The sequence below is a fragment of the Lithobates pipiens genome, unplaced genomic scaffold (assembly GCF_037356315.1).
Source record: "Lithobates pipiens isolate NorthernLeopardFrog02 unplaced genomic scaffold, aLitPip1_a1.2 Scaffold_8, whole genome shotgun sequence".
Taxonomy (NCBI): domain Eukaryota; kingdom Metazoa; phylum Chordata; class Amphibia; order Anura; family Ranidae; genus Lithobates; species Lithobates pipiens.
In genome coordinates, this window is record NW_027507903.1 from 147,337,659 (window position 1) to 147,353,318 (window position 15,660).

At 46.0% G+C, this 15,660-nt stretch overlaps 1 long non-coding RNA gene across 1 annotated transcript in view; it reads right to left on the reverse strand.

Annotated features, from left to right (window-relative positions):
* The window catches only part of LOC143960482 (uncharacterized), an 85,660-nt gene that overhangs the window by 492 nt on the left and 69,508 nt on the right, over nucleotides 1–15,660 (reverse strand). The window lies entirely within an intron of this gene.

Sequence of the window (15,660 nt, forward strand, 5' to 3'; positions counted from 1 at the left end):
ACAGGGTAGGTTGATATACTAGTTAATATAACTCACATATCCAGCCAAGGTAGAGGTCAAAGTAGGGGGAATAAGAAACTCAGTGAGTGAAACCATAAACAAAGAATGATTACCTTAGATCTCCAACGCATACTGTATACTGAGGGCTAGTATGTGAGAATTTAGGGAGTGAGGAGGGATGTGTACTCCACGCATGTATGGTCTCGATGGACACAGCTAGCCACGTAGTGCCGTCAATGCCCCACTGCGTTAGAAATACCCCTCCCTCTTTATAATGCAGAGTGGCGTTGGTGGCACTACGTGGCCAGCTGTGTCCATCGAGAGAATTACTTATTTCCCCTACTTTGACCTCTACCTTGGCTGGATATGTGATATTTATGTATCTATTATCCTTCCAATGGTTGTAAATGAGGATATTATGTACAATGAATTGTCAAGGTGTTCTTTATCTCATCATGTTATTCTTTTTATCTATGTATATTTCTTTGGAATCCACTATCATGTTATTATTTTTTAGCTGTGCTTCATTCAAAGCCTCAACCTCTTTTATTGATCTTCTCAAACAATAGGGATGGAGGCAGATGAATCTACCCATTCATTGCCTCATGTAAAGTCCTAACAACCCCCTTCCTTTTTCTTCATCTGTACTGTCATACTCTTCATTGCTGTGTGCATCCCCTCAATCAAATTTTTCAAATAAAATCAAACAGAATATACTTAAAATGCAGATAAAAGAGAAAGAGAGAAACAATCTGAAAAATATATTTTTGGGGCAGAGCTGTTTTTAGTAAACTGGCACTAAACCAAATGTTTATATACAGTGCACTGATTTCTTATGGTAGAAGTATTCTTGACATCTTTCTCATGTTTGAAACCTTGCAAATGAGATTTCTAGTACACCAGCAGAGATGTGGTTTTCTGTAGTTGACAAGCATTTATTCTAATATCTTGCAAACAACAATATTCCAAAAAACAAAAAGAAACACTAATTCATTTTTTACTATAAAATAAAATGTGAAATATAAAACGTTAAATGTAGACAGTTAATTGTTGGAAATAGAGAGTGGTGTAAATGGTGACCCTTACAAAATACATACATATATCCTTGAAGAGTGGTGTGTTAGATTTTAGAGAGTATGTATATATTTTTCTAAATACATTACTTTAATAGGCAAGAACTAATACGCAAGTTTCCAGTTCATACTAATCTACTAAGCACAGTACACTCTTGTGATGGTAATAAGCATTCTTGCAATGAGGAAAAGGTCAGTCACAAAACAGTAATGTAGCAAACACTATTATAAATCAAACCATGGAGATTGTTGCTAAGAAATAAGTGACCCCTGTTTCAAAAGACAACTTTAAATCTGAAGCTGGAAGGACTTCTGGAAGCACTAGTACATGTAATTTTGCTGATACATACAGTGTCTCACAAAAGTGAGTACACCCCTCACATTTTTGTAAATATTTTATTATATCTTTCATGTGACAACACTGAAGAAATTACACTTTGCTACAATGTAAAGTAGTGAGTGTACAGCTCGTATAACAGTGTAAATTTGCTGTCCCCTCAAAATAACGCAACACACAGCCATTAATGTCTAAACTGCTGGCAACAAAAGTGAGTACACCCCTAAGTGAAAATGTTCAAATTGGGCCGATTAGCCATTTTCCCTCCCCAGTGTAATATGACTCATTAGCACTACATGGTCTCAGGTGTGAATGGGGAGCAGGTGTGTTAAAACTGGAGTTAGTACTTACCGGTAACTCCTTTTCCGGTGGTCTTCCAGGACAGCCCTTGAGAGATGGAGCTCCTCCCATCGACACAGGAAACACATTGCCACAGTTCAAAAGGCGGTCCCTCAGGTCCCTGGTCAGTCATTCACCAAGAACCGAAGGATGGAACTGAAAAACATATAAACCATAACAGGTAATAACATTAGTACATCACTACAATCAAATAAAGGGTGGGATCGTGCTGTCCTGGAAGACCACCGGAAAAGGAGTTACCGGTAAGTACTAACTCCAGTTTTCCCAAGTGTTCTTCCAGGACAGCCCTTGAGAGGATCCCCAAGTACTTACCAGATTAGGGGGGGACCACGGCCTGGAGGACTTTCCTCCCAAAGGCCTGATCCTGACTAGACATTAAGTCCAGTCGGTAATGCCTTGTAAAGGTGGAAAAGCTTGACCATGTGGCTGCTTTACATACCTGCTCCGGGGTGGCACCAGCTCTTTCTGCCCAGGATGCAGACAACGCTCTTGTGGAGTGAGCTTTAACACCCTCAGGAGGATCTCTATTCAAGGCCTTATACCCCTCTGCTATAGCTAGCCTAATCCATCTAGCTATGGTTACTTTTGAAGCTTTCTGTCCCCTACGCTGTCCGGAAAAAAGGGCAAAAAGGGAGTCTGAGATTCTGAATGGATTTGTTATTTTAAGATATTCTAGAATACACCTCCTCACATCCAATAAATGAAAACGTTCCTCTTTCTCATTTGCTGCATTTTGACAAAATGAAGGGAGGACAATATCTTGGGACCTATGGAAGCTAGATGCTACCTTTGGTAAGAACCCAGGGTCTGTCTTTAGAATGACTCTGTCTTCTAGGATCTGTAGGAATGGTTCCCTGATGGAAAGTGCTTGGATTTCACTGACCCTACGGGCTGAAGTGATTGCCACCAGGAGAACTGTCTTAAAGGTAATAAGCCTTAGGGAGGCCTCTGAGATAGGCTCAAAGGGTGACCCCAAGAAAGCTTTTAGCACAACTGCTAAATCCCAGGATGGGACTTTTGTGATTCTGACTGGCTTGCGTCTAGCGACTGCCTTACAGAATCTAGCGACAAAAGGATTTTCCTGTAAGCGTTCATCTAGGTATACACTTAAGGCAGCTATCTGTACTTTAATAGTACTTAGGGTTAAACCCTTGTTTACACCTTCCTGTAAAAACTGTAGAATATTAGCCGTATTTATGTCCCGGCCATTCAGCCAGCTATTGAATTTTTTCCAGACTTTTTTGTAAATAGCTCTCGTGACTGGTTTGCGACTCTGTAGTAAGGTCGCAATTACCTCGTCTGACAGGCCCTTACTCCTTAAGATTTCCTCCTCAGTAACCACGCTGACAGCTTCAGTGTGGCGACCTGCGGATGGTAAAGAGGTCCCTGCGACAGGAGGTCCTGTCTGTAGGGAAGTCTTAGAGGCGGACAGTCTGTCAATTGTAGCAACGTTGTGAACCACGGTCTCCTGGGCCAAAAAGGTGCTACTAGAATCAAACGGGTTTTCTCCTTGAGGAATCTTGCTAGGACCCTCGGAATGAGATGAAGAGGGGGAAATGCATACGCCAGACTGAAAGTCCATGGAGTTTGCAAGGCATCTACCGCCAGGGGTTGATCTCCTGGGTTTAGCGAGAAAAAATTGGGAACCTTTGCATTTTTCTTGCTCGCAAAAAGGTCTACCTCTGGTTCTCCCCAGTGAGCTGTTATGAGATTGAATGCCTCTGGGTGTAAGGACCATTCTTGGTTCGAAATCCTCTGTCGACTCAAGAAGTCCGCCTTGTTGTTCAGCTCCCCTTTCAGGTGAACTGCAGAAATGGATTCCAGATTGGCTTCTGCCCACTGGAGAATGCGTCTGGCTACCAACATCAAACGAGGACTTCTGGTTCCTCCTTGTTTGTTTATGTATGCTACAGCCGTCGTATTGTCTGAACGGACTTGTAGATGGTGACCCTGTATTGTGGGGTGGAAAGCTAGAACAGCTCTCAGGATTGCTGTTAGTTCTTTCCAATTGGAAGAGAAACATTTCTCCTCCGGGGTCCACTTGTCCTGGACCCAGCTTGAGCCTAGGTGGGCTCCCCAGCCCCAACTGCTCGCATCCGTTGTTAGTGTTGAAGTGATAGGAAGGACCCAATGAACCCCTTTGTTTAGGTTCTCCCTGTCCTTCCACCACCAGAGGAAGCGTTTTACCCTTGAGGGGATCGATACCTCCTCCTCCAGATCTCTGCCTTTTAATTGTTCTAACAGAAAACCCTGAAGTTCTCTTTGATGGAACCTGGCCCATTGTACGGCTGGAATGGCTGCCGTCATAAGACCTAAGACCGACATTACTTCCCTCACCGTACACTTGGGGCTGCATTGAAGAAAAGATATTCTCTGCCACAGATTCAAAATCTTTTCTTCCGGCAGTATAATTTTCTGATCTACAGACTTGATCCAGTACCCCAGATACAGGATCTCCTGTGTTGGGGTTGTCTTGGATTTCTCCTGACTGACAATCCACCCTAATCGACTCAGACTGAGTTGAGTCAATTCTAGGTCCTGAGAAAGACGGCTCTCTGAGTGGGCTGTTAGGAGCAGATCGTCTAGGTAGGGGATAATTGAGACGGATTGAAGCCTCAGAGGAACTAAAGCCTCTCCGAGAACCTTGGTAAAGATTCTCGGAGAGGATGATAGACCGAAGGGAAGTGCTCTGCACTGAAAGTGGTAAACCTTTGTGTCTATCTGCACTGCCATCCGAAGGAATTTCTGGCATTCCTCCCTTATTGGAATGTGCAGATAAGCATCCCTTAGGTCCAGGGTTGCCATAAATGTCTCTTTCTGCAGGAGATTCTTTATGGAATAAATGGACTCCATCCGAAATCTCTTGTAACGGATGGAGCGATTCAGTGGACGGAGGTTCATAATTAGTCTGAATCTCCCTGACGGTTTTCTTACCACAAAGATGTGCGAGTAAAAACCGTCCCCTTGTTCCTGAATAGGGACTGGTGTCAATACTTCTTGATCTACCATTTCCCCTATTAGTAAAGGTAAGGCCCTGGCCTTTTCTGAGTGACTTGGAAGCTTTGTCACCAGAAACTTGGAAGGAGGGTTGCTGTGAAATTCCAGCGCATGACCCCTTTTTATTATATTTAAGACAAACTCGTTCGAGGTTGTCTCTTCCCATTGAGGAAGAAATTTGCTTAATCTTCCTCCCACAGGAACCCTGACGTCACTGGGGTTTGGGATCCTGATTGGGGCGGCTAAACAGTATGCCCCCTTTTCCTTTCCCTTTATGTCCCGACCAATGTTTTTTGGGGGTTGAACTCTTCTCTGATTTAGAGGGTTCCTTAAAGGGACGAAAAATTTTTCTTTGAAAATTTTTCTTTTTTGCGGGAAAGGTTTTCTTTTTGTCCGCCGTCCTTTCTAAGGCGGAGTCTAATTCAGGCCCGAAGACTAAGTCTCCTGTAAAAGGGACGCTGCACAGGCGGGTTTTAGACGCCGTGTCTCCCCCCCAGGTTTTCATCCATACTGACCTCCTTGCTGCCACTGAAAGTGCTGCAGATTTAGCCGTAAATTTAACGGAGTCCGTGGAGGCGTCAGAGATGAAACTGGTGGCCTTAAAAAGCATAGGGAAGGATTTCAAAAGCTCCCCCCTAGGAGTGCCTGCCTTTAAGTGTTCTTGTAGTTGTGATAACCAGAACTCCAGGTTTCTAGCTACACAGGAAGTGGCTAGAGCTGGTTTTAAGCCTGCCATAGAGGCATCCCAGGCCCTCTTTAAGACAATGTCTGTTCTCCTGTCCATGGGATCTTTCAGGTGGCCCATATCCTCAAAGGCCAGATCAGCCTGCTTTGAGATTTTGGACAGAGGGGCGTCTAGTTTTGGATTTTTATTCCAGACCGCCTCTGGGCTCTCATCAAAAGGGAACCTTCTCTTAAGGGATTTAGGAAAGAAAACCTTCTTGTCTGGTTCAGACCACTCCTTAAGGACAAGGTCAGAAAGCACCTTATGTATAGGAAAAACCCTTGCTTTCCTTTTCCCCAGAGCCTCATACATTTGATCATGTCTGGATAACTGAGTTTCTTCCTCCTCAATTTCCAGCGTATCATAGATAGCCCCCATTAGCTCATCTACTTCCTCGAGAGATAATCTATATTTTGAGGCTTTAGATGCTGCTTGATCCTCTTCCTGACCCGAGTCAGTGTCAGAGGATTCGGGGCTAATCAACGTGGGGCTAGGCTCCCTGACCATACGGGGCTCCCCTGAGCTGGGTGTTGTAAGGCATGGTGAGGATGAGATTATAGTTGTTTTACTCGTGGAGGCAGCTGCAGCTGATCCCACGCCAGTGATTAACTCCCGGAGGGACTTAAAGGTCGACGCCATTTCCTCTTTAAAGGAGCCCAAAAACTTTGCTAAAGGGGAATCTGCCTCAGATTTAAGCAAGCTTGCAATGCATTGCTTGCATAGGGCTTTGTTAGAGCCAGAGGACAACCTATTCCCACAATTAGGGCACTTTTTGCGGCCTGTCTTGTCTTCCCTTGGCATCTCTTTAGCCTGAAAATAAGAAGACAAAGGATTTCTTAGCGTCAGCACCATGTCCCTCTTAGAATCACCACTAACAAACAACCTCACTGTGAGTAAACCGCCACCGTGGGGTACTACAGGGCCCAGCCTACCAACACCACCACTCCACCAGAGTAATAGCATGCCCAGCAGCCTACCTGGGTTTGGCTGGTGCCTGTCTCCGCCGGAGTATCCTGGGGAATAGCCTCCATGGTCCCCCTCTGACGCTCCGAATCCCGCCGCTAATCCGGTATAGCTGGACGCTGGTCGGGCTTCACAGGCACAGCGCTGGCTCTCCCTCTCCTCCTTGTACCCTTAGAGACCCGGAACCGGAAGTCTCGGCACGCAGTGATGACGCGGTTCCGCTGGAAGTGAACGCTCGGCGTCTCCGACCCCCTGCAACGAGGAGGGAAGATGGAAGGTTCCACTCACCACTCCTGGGGGAAACCGGCGTCATTCTGCCCCTGGCCACCTCGGCACTGGAAGGAGGAGGGTAACGGGTCTGCTCCGGTTCAGCTGGACGGTACCCGAGCCAAAGAAAAAAGGTATGGACCCAAACTGCAGCCATAAACCAGGACCCGGTCCCTTAGGCTTGCAGGTTCTCAGGCAGCCCCTGAGAGGGGCCTCCAGGTTCCTGGCAACATGTTCCTCCGACGGAGGAAACACAAATGACTGACCAGGGACCTGAGGGACCGCCTTTTGAACTGTGGCAATGTGTTTCCTGTGTCGATGGGAGGAGCTCCATCTCTCAAGGGCTGTCCTGGAAGAACACTTGGGAAATTTAGTGTTATCGCTCTCACTTTCTCATACTGGTCACTGGAAGTTCAACATGGCAAAGAACTCTTTGAGGTAAAAGAAAAAAAAAGACTTGCTGCTCTACATAAAGATGGCCTAGGCTACAAGATTGCCAAGACACTGAAACTGAGCTGCAGCACGGTGGCCAAGACCATGCAGCGGTTTAACAGGACAAGTTCCACTCAAAACAGTATTCTACGTAACCAGGTGGCCGCTCCCCTCTGACTCTATGGGGAAGCCATAGGGATGTCCCCGTGCATCAGAGGGGATGGTCACCTGCGAGGAAGGTCATTACTGCGGGTGCCTCCCATGGTGGCGGCGTGCGCGTTTTTTTTCTTCTTTTTCGGTCCGTTGGCGGAGCAAGAAAAGAAGACTACGTGGGACAGTTTTATTTTTTTATTTTTTAATAAAGGACTTGTCCCTAAGCCGTGTCATGTAATTTTTACAATTTTTACACTTTTTTTGTGAAATGGTTGGGGTACATTTGCACCCTGTTACCATTTCACACAGGAGGGGAGGCCGGGATCTGGGGGTCCCCTTGTTAAAAGGGCCTTCCAGATTCCGATAAGTCCCCCGCCAACAGATCCCCACAACCACCGGGCAAGGGTTGTGGGGATGAGGCCCTTGTCACCATCAACACGGGGACACAGTGCTTTGGCTACCCCAAAGCACCTTCACCGTGTTGAGGGCATGTGGCCTGGTACAGTTCAGGAGAGGGGGCACTCTCTCGTACCCCCTCTTTTCCTGCGGCCTGCCAGGTTGCATGGTCGGATAAGGGTCTGGTATGGATTTTTGGGGGGGCCCCCACGCCATTTTTTTTTTTACATCTTGGCACGGGGTTCCCCTTAATATTCATACCAGACCTGAAGGGCCTGGTAATGGACTTTGGGGGAATCCTATGACGTTTTTTTCAATGACTCATGTGTATTGCCGGGACCAACCATTCATTATAGCCGCAAGTAGTTTTAAATTACTTTTTTCCCTTTGGAAATATCATTTTGTGCAGGGACAGTTGTAAACACTGGAAACATACGCCACTTTACAGGCATACTATAGACACCCCCCAGGTACGAAATTTAAAGCAATATTTCACTTTTATTGTTTCACTTTAAGCACTATTAAAATCACTGCTCCCGAAAAAAGGGCAGTTTTTAAAACATTTTTTGCATTGATACATATCCCCTGGGGCAGGACCCAGGTCCCCAAACACTTTTTATGGCAAAATAACTTGCATATAAGCCTTTAAAATTAGCACTTTTGATTTTTCATGTTCTTGTCCCACAGACTTTATTGGCGTTCGCGTGTTCAAACACATTTTTTGCCTGTTCGCTTATTCTGCTGCAAACCGAACCAGGGGGTGTTCGGCTCATCCCTAGTGAGGAGTACAGTCAAGTATGGTGGTGGGAGAATCATGGTCTAGGGCTGCATGATTGCTGCTGGCACTGGGGAGCTACAGTTCATTGCGGGAACCATGAATGCCAACATGTACTGTGACATACTGAAAGAGCATGATCCCCTCCCTTTGGAGACTGTACCACAGGGCAGTATTCTAACATAACGACCCCAAACACACCTCCAAGACAACCACTGCCTTGTTAAAGAAGCTGAGGGTAAAGGCGATGGACTGGCCAAGCATGTTTTCAGACCTAAACCCTATTGCGCATATGTGGGGCATCCTCAAACAGAAGGTGTAGGAGCGCAAGGTCCCCAACTTCCACCAGCTCTATAATGTTGTCATGGAGGAGTGCAACCTTTTTTTTTCTTTTATAAGCACATTAGACCCTCTGGTTCTAATTGGCTTAAAAAAAAGGGGGGCGGGTTTGGGGCACAAAGCATGTCCCGATTATCTTCCCAGGCCAATCGGGAAGCCGGTCCTGAGACCAAACTGGCCAGAAGGAGGAGATCTCGTTTTGGAGGTGAAGATGTAGAGGAGATGCATGGGAAGCAAGCCTCCATGAAGCCGAGGAGGAAGAGACGCCGGGTGAAGCCGCTGTCTGGAGGAAGTGCTGCCTGCGACCTAGATGGGGTAAGTGCGGTGCTGGTGACCAACTGACCGACAGAGGGGGGTGTGGGTAATCTCTCTGACTGACCGACCGGGGGTGGGGGAAGTTGTTGGTGCAGCTGTCCTGACCGACCATTGGAAAGGGTGCCGGGTGGATTGTTTGCCGCCCCCAAAAAATATAGCACCAGCTGCCACTGTTCTAGAATATAATGAGTGTATAAATAGTCTGGGGTCTGAGGCAGGCTTGTTCTTGTCCAGGAGGAAATGTTTCCAGCCTGATGGGCTGTTGCCCTTCTGGGAAGACCAGCTGAAAATTCTACTTGTGTTCATCAAGGACCCACCTGTGGCAGAGCTGGGGGGCCTGTTCTGCTAGAATCTCTGAAGCTAAGTGAGGGATTTCACTGGAGATTCAGTTTAGAAGACTCATAGAGGAATCATCTGTCTGATACTGGAGGTAGGCATCCGAGTATCCAGAGACATTGTGAGTAAAGACCTAAAAGGAAGATACTAGTGACTGTTGCTAATGTCCCTAGCATATCCTTACTAGTGCTTGTCTGGCCTGGGACATTGCTGAAGGTGTCCTGGCTCTGTTCTTTTTCTGGGCTTTTGTTGGAGAGACTGTTCTGTTAAGTAGTATTACAGCAGAGACTGTCTTCCATTCATTGCTCAGTGTTCATGGAGTATCACACAGCTCCCTAAGCCCTATCCAAGTTAATTAGCAAAAAAAAATGTAAAAAAGGCAACCCCCTAGAATGTTTATTGAGCCAGGAGAGTGACCGTTGCTGTGCGACTGGCTGCTATTGCACTAATCTGGGAATGGAACCTAGGACAAATCAGTGGCCCTTTCAGGGGTGAGCACTACACAAACATGGATCACCTCTAGATACATTCACTGTGCAGTATTCAGTTGAGGACTAATGTTTTCTTGGTGTATAAGAAAAGTAGTTAAATGTATATATTTTTTTATGTTCCAAGTTCAATTTCACCAAAATACCCTAAAAGGCACCGTTCTAGGATACAAACATTAGGAATACCAAAATTCTGCAAAACAAGGGCCATGATTTGTGCCTAGAAGAACCCGACCTTCTCACATTCCCATATCGTATTCAACAGATCCCCTTCTACTTTTTATTTTTAAAATATCTTATAAAGTGATGAAATAGAGTGATCAAGACACAGATTTGTTAATTTGGCAGTGTTGTCCCTTTAAGAAAGAACAAAGAAAAAACCATATTGGGAATATGGGACTTTGTAGGTGCTTATTACGATGAAATTAATGTATCACAACAAAATATGATAAAATAGAATGTAATTTTATTACAAAACAAGGGAAAAGACAGAAAAATACAATCATATAGAAATAAACAGGGGTCGTTTTCTCTATACATCTTCTCCACATATATATTCAATTTTTCCACACATAAATTCTAAATGTTTCACCTTGTGGCTTCCTCAGGAACCCGCGTTGACATTTTTCTATGGGTGCATCCAAATGGGTGGCAGAAAATTCTCAACCAGCAGGTTCTGTTCCAATGCTTAGGAGATTCAGAAACCAATCTATAGTAGATGATATCAGAGTGTGTTATTGGGCACCAAGACCCAAGGGAGAGACACTGACCAAACCAAATCGCCTATAGAGAGGAGTATCATTAAATGGCTTATGTACTGTTGAAAAAGAAATCTATATTACATAGAGAGTTTCTGTTAAATGGATGACTGGGAGCCTATAGTGTCCAACAAAGTGTAGCTGTGAATATATGGCTGTATCCAAAGTAAAATGTATCTATGTACAGCCCTGTATATGATGTTGGGTCCGTATATGTGAAGACTCCTGAGCAAGGCGAAGTATTAACATAACCATGGATCCAATCTGTTTGCAGCTGTGTGGACAGTGTGGCTCCCAGGGACTCCAGCCAAAGTCCCTGTGAGCCACCAGATGCCTGACTAGGGGGTGGGACGGCGGCCATGAATAGATTAATGCAATGCATGAATCTATCCATTATGCACAGAGCGGGGTGGCTGGAGAGAGGGGGGCAGCGCCCGTGCACCCTTAATGGATGCATCACCGCTGTTCAGACTGGAAGGAGAGGTAGCAATAGGGGGCAATCAAGTTTTACAACAGGTACATGTACAGACAAGGAGCATTGCAGAAGGAGTGAAAAGTGAGACGATTCATCAATATGCTGATGCATCTTTACTGGCTGTCAAAAAAAATTGCAATAAACCTATGATTACAAAAATAATAAAAATGCAAAAGCGGCTGACAATTCACTGGTGGAGAATATCAACATATAACATATAAAAGGTGCAGGGATAAAGGATTTTCGAATAGTCTTTATCAGAAAAGTTCAACCAAAAGAGTCTAATTAGTGTAGAATCCAAATGGGAAATAGAAAATCTTGTGAGAGTGTCAGGGCTGGCTTAGCCTTTCCTTCTCTGGGCTGGCTGCTCAACTGTTGGCTAATTGCCAGCTCTCATCTCTCTCCACAGTTACCAGCTGTTCCTGATCATGCTCGTCAGACCTGCCTACTTAAAACTGTCCAGCTCATTTCTCCTCTGCCTTTGCCTTGGTCACATCACAAGAAACCATCTCCTGCGGTTCTGTTTTAAAGACTGGCTTGCTGAAATTATGTTTTTATTATTATACAGGCTTTATATAGCACCAACAGTTTGCTCAGCGCTTTACAACATGAGGGCAGACATCCCTTCTGGCTCCTTATCCTGCTCGCTGCTCTACTTGGATCCCTGACTTCTGGCCTGGCTGATTACCCCATCTGGTTATTGAACTCTGGCCTGGCTGACTACTCGATCTGGTTACTGGACTCTGGCTAGGCTATTAACTTTTTATTTTTATTTAATAAACAAGTGTGATTTAATTGTAATTCTTTCTCGGTCTGATTCATGGTTTCTGACAGTAGGCAAAGGCCATGAATTCAGAAGATACAGTCAATCCACTTGTTGGTAATATTTTTTCCAGATTTGATGAGCAAGATCACCGCATGGATCAGTTTGCCTTGGCATTACAAACGCTCCTGAATCGCACGGCTCACCTGGAATCCCTCACGGTGGCTGCTCCGGTACAACCTGAGTTGCAGGCCGACCCTGCTGCTACGCCAGTCTCTGTGCAGGCACCCGCTCTATAAGAGGTATGTCTGGTTCTGCTCCGCTTCCCCAGCGATTTGGGGGTGATCCAGTTCAATGCAGAGGGTTTCTCGATTAGGTTGAGATATACTTCGAAATGCTGCCCCAGGCGTTTCCCACAGACAGAAGCAAAGTAGGTTTCATGATATCTTTGCTTTTTGAGAGAGCCTTGGCCTGGGCTAACCCTCCATGGGAGACGCAAAAACCTGTTGTCTTGAGTTACCCTCAGTTTGTGGCCTCCTTTAAAAGGGTTTTTGACGTTCCCGCACGCTCCGCTTCTGCTGCCAAGTGCCTCATGTCCATCAAACAGTACGAGAACTGTTGCCGACTACGCCATTGAGTTCTGTACTCTGGCATCAGAGGTTGCTTGGAACAATGAGGCCCTTGTGGCTGCTTTTTCTCATGGTCTCTCGGATTCCATCAAGGATGAGATAGCAGCCCAAGATATACCCACTGAGCTGGAGAGCTTGATCTCATTTGCCATCCTTATTGACTCCAGACTCAGAGAAAGACTTTCTCCTAAGGAGCGCTTGCGGAAGCCTCCTGTAAGTTTGCCTCCGAGCTTTGTAGTCCCACCCATGCCTCCCTCACCTCCCATGCCTCCTGGTACCGAGTTGGTCAGTGAAGATGAACCCATGCACCTGGGCTTCATGCGTCTCTCTGCAGATGAGAGAGCTTTTGGGAGGAGGGAGAGATTGTGCCTTTATTGTGGCCAGGCAGGTCACTTTTTGAAGTCTTGTCCTACCCGTCCAGGGAACGCCCGAACCTTGAGGTCCTGTCATGGACAGAACTTAGGTGGCGTTGTTTCATCCCCAGTTATCCAGAAGGATAAGCCCCTGGTTTTGGTCACCCTTTCTTGGGCTGAGTCATCCATTGAGATAAAGGCTCTAATCGACTCTGGGGCTGCAGGCCTGTTCATTGATGCTGCATTTGTTTCGCAGCACTCGATTCCGCTTCAGCTGCGTGACACTCCACTTCCATTGAGGCTCTTGACGGGAGACCTTTAATGCCTGCCCATGTGACTCATGCGACTGTTCTGTTGTCCATGGCTGTAGGGGCTCTTCACAATGAGATATTCCAATTCCAAGTTATTTCCTCACTCAGATTTCCACTGGTTATTGGTTATCCTTTGTTACAGAGGCACAACCCCTCTTTTGATTGGCTCCATGCTGAGGTTCTCTCCTGGTCACCACAATGCAGTGAGACATGCTTCCTGAAGGTATCCAAGGATCTGTGCACCTCTTCACTCCCCTCCCTGCCGGAGGAGTACTGCGATTTTAGCAATGTCTTTGATAAAGGCCAAGCTGGTAGTTTGCCTCCACACCGGTCTTATGATTGTGCAATTGACCTTCAACCTGGTGCCATACCTCCTCGTGGCCGGGTTTACCATTTGTCGGTCTTGGAGGATAAGGCCATGGAGGAGTATGTTGCTGACGCACTTGAGGTTTAATCTTGAGGTTTCATCCGCAAATCCTTGTCTCCTGCTGGTCATGGTTTCTTCTTTGTGAAGAAGAAGAGCAATGAACTGAGACCTTGTATAGATTATAAGGGTTTCAATCGTGTCACGATTAAGAATGCCTACCCGATTCCATTGATTACCGAGTTATTTGACCGCCTCAAGGGAGCAACGGTTTTCATGAAGCTTGACTTGAAAGGGGCATACAATCTTGTGCGCATTAAGGAGGATGACGAGTGGAAAACTGCGTTTAATACCAAAACAGGCCATTATGAATACCTGGTAATGCCTTTTGGCCTTTGTAACGCCCTGGCAGTTTTCCAGAAATTTATTAACGATGTCCTCCGAGATTTGTTGCAATTGTGTGTGGTGGTTTATCTCTATGATATCCTCATATTTTCCAAGTCCCTGGAGAGCCACCACACAGATGTCTGTCATGTACTTCAGAAACTAAGAGAGAACAATCTCTATTGTAAACTGGAGAAGTGCGAGTTCCATCGTGAACAGGTTACATTCCTGGACTATGTCATTTCCACTGCTGGTTTTTCGAAGGACCCAGAGAAACTATCGACAGTCCTACAGTGGCCTTGACCCATGGGTTTACGTCCTCTGCAGCGTTTCCTGGGCTTTGCCAACTACTATCAGAAGTTTATTCGTAACTTCTCGTCTCTGGTCAAGCCTCTGACTGATATGACCAGAAAGGACGGTAACCCACAGAGTTGGTCTCTGGAGTCCATTAAGGCCTTTGAGACTCTCAAGGCTGCCTTTGTTTCTGCTCCTGTGTTGGCACATCCTGATCCTACGTTGCCTTTTATCCTAGAAGTTGATGCTTCTGAGACTGGAGTTGGCGCCCTTCTGCCTCAACGTCCTAACTCTGAGAGCGCTATGCATCCGTGTGGCTACTTTTCCAAGAAATTGTCACCTGCTGAGTGCAATTATGAGATTGGTGACAGAGAGCTGTTGGCGATCATTTTAGCCCTGAAAGAATGGAGACATCTGCCCGTTCTTATTCTTACTGACCATAAGAATATTACATTCTTGTCTGAGGCTAAGTGACTCTCTCCCAGAAGGGCGCGATGGGCTCTTTTCTTGTCAAGCTTTAATTACATTGTCTCATTCTTATCCGGTACTAAGAATGTAAGGGCTGATGCCTTGTCACGACAATTTTCCTCTACTTCTAAGTCGGAGTCGGTTCCGGTTCCTATGATTCTTCCTGATCGTATCTTGGCTACGGTTCGCACCAGTCTTACTTCTTCTTTGGGTGACAAAATTCTTGCCGCTCAGGTCCATGCTCCTCCTGATAAACCTTGTGACCGTTGCTTTGTCCCAGAGAGTCTCCGTACTGCAGTGCTCCAGACTTACCATTCTCCCAAGGCAGCTGGCCATCCTGGGAAGAATCAACTCATTTGGGTCATCTCCCAACAATTCTGGTGGCCTAGTCTACGGGCTGATGTTACTGCCTTCGTAGCTGCCTGTCCCGTGTGTGCTCAGAGTAAGACTCCACGACACCTTCCAGTGGGCCTCCTACAACCCATACCCAATGGAGAGAGGCCCTGGACTCACCTGTCTATGGATTTCATTGTGGAATTGCCCAACTCCCAAGGCAACACTGTTATCCTTATGGTGGTTGACCGGTTCTCAAAGATGTGTCATTGCATTCCACTTAAGAAGTTTCCCACCTCTAAGGAACTGGCTTCCATTTTTGCTCGGGAGATCTTTTGCTTACATGGGCTACCCAAGGTGATTGTCTCGGATAGGGGCAGTCAGTTTGTCTCCCGGTTCAGGCAAGCCTTTTGTGCACAGTTGGGAATCCAGCTTGCGTTCTCTTCTGCGTATCACCCGCAGTCTAATGGGGCCGCAGAACGAGCCAATCAGTCCTTGGAGCAATTCCTATGTTGCTATATTTTTGATCATCATAACAACTGGTCTGACCTATTACCTTGGGCAGAGTTTGAT